Raw genomic sequence first — 2,041 nt, 5'->3', positions numbered from 1 at the left:
ATTCTGTCTATCTCAATTAATTTTCTATTTATTTTTGGTCCTCAATGTGTCTTTGAATAGTACTAGTCATGGACAAAAAATAGTACCATTCATAACTCGGAGGTTCGAGGTGTGACACACACACACACACACACATATATATATATAATACTATTTGAATATGGTGTCAAATGCTTGTATTAATCTAATACAATTTAGATAACTCATATATTATAAATATGCTTCTAATTAAGTATTGTTAAAAATCAAACATATACTATAAAGTTGTATGCTTAGTAATATGTGTAATGTTTACCTATGATAATGATAATTGATGATTTTAAACTTTTAAAGGTTGAGAAAATTGAGTTTTTCATTTTATTTTGAACGTTGATTATATAAATTATACATGATAAGATATGAATTAATTAAAAAAAATTAATAAATTTATGTATTTACGAAAATTCAAATTTATAAAAATTATATTTTGATTATAAAATTTTTTACAATAAATCTAATTTTCCCTCTTGTTTATTTAGAAGACAATATATTTATATTTATTATTTACAAATAAGTCATTTTTAAAAAAAAAATTTATTAAATTTTTTTATTTATATAATTTTGTCACGTTTTTACAGAATAATTTCAAATCTTTTAACCATATAAAAAATTTCGAATATAATGTTTATTATTGATTATAATGCTAAATTTTGGAGATGTTAATTTTATTTTAAAATTATGAGATATTAAGAATTATTATTATTATTATTATTATTATTATTATTATTATTATTATTATTATTATTATTATTATAAAACAAGACATATTCAATAAAAATTAACTAATATTCAATCAATTGCTAATATAATTCACAATTACGAAAAATATTTATATATTTTTTTTAATCGAAGAGAGAATTAATTCGAGGCAAATTCATAAATGCATCAAAGGAAATAATTAAAAATAAAAAGAAATAAACATGTTATTTATACATATTAGGAATAAAATTTTATGTTTTAAAAAATAATTGGTCAAAATTTTTAATTTCACTTCTAAATATAAATAAAAAAATAAAGAATAATTTATATATATACATTTTATCATAGAGTGCATTATGAATATACTAGGGCCAATCTTAAACCAAAATATATATCTATATCATATCATAAAAGATAATCATTGAAAGAAAAAAAAATGTATAGCACTATAGCATAAATTAAAACATATATATATATTATTTTTGCTATTATTATTGGTGTAGTTATAATTAAGATAATTATTTTTTAAAGAATTTTTAATATAATAATAGAATTTTAACTATTATTAATTTTCAATCATTCTTTTTAAAATTAAATAACAATTAAATAAAATAAAAACACTGTTATAAATAGCTTGTATGTTAGATAGTATAGAGAGAAAAAAAATTTCTATATTGTTAAAATATAAGAAAGTGAAGGAATGGAAAGAGTGAAATATGTATAGAATTATATATATATAATTCAATATATATTATTCTATTATGGCACTTAACAAGTAGATGTCATATCAATTCTATACAAGTATAGGTATCTCATAATAAGCAGACATGTCTATTCTATACAAATAGTCACAACTATTTGTATAGGTATCTTTAATAACATGTCTATTACATAATCTATTGGAGATAGACAGATGTGTCTATCTAGTAAAGGTACCATAACTTTTCATTCTTTATAAATATGGATGAGTTTTTTTTAATCCAGATATACTACTTCTACTTCTTCTTCTTTTCTTCTAATCTCTCTAAATTCAGTTCATATAAAGAGTTCTTAAGGGAAATCTCTTTGTTGTATCGGAGGTATATTGCCATAACCTGCGGCAATCTAGTGGGGCAATTAATACCTTAAAGATAGTGATTCATCACGCCTCAAAGCCTATTCTACACCCACTCAACAATTTAAAGGTATTAATCGCAATGGAGTCGTGATGAATCAAGAGTTTGTGAAACTTGATCGCTTTGATGGGACAAACTATGTTATTTGGAAAGACAAGATGCTATTCTTACTCACCACATTAAAAATT

Source organism: Hevea brasiliensis, chromosome 3, assembly GCF_030052815.1.
Source record: "Hevea brasiliensis isolate MT/VB/25A 57/8 chromosome 3, ASM3005281v1, whole genome shotgun sequence".
Lineage (NCBI taxonomy): Eukaryota > Viridiplantae > Streptophyta > Magnoliopsida > Malpighiales > Euphorbiaceae > Hevea > Hevea brasiliensis.
Note: the sequence above shows the minus strand (reverse complement) of the source record.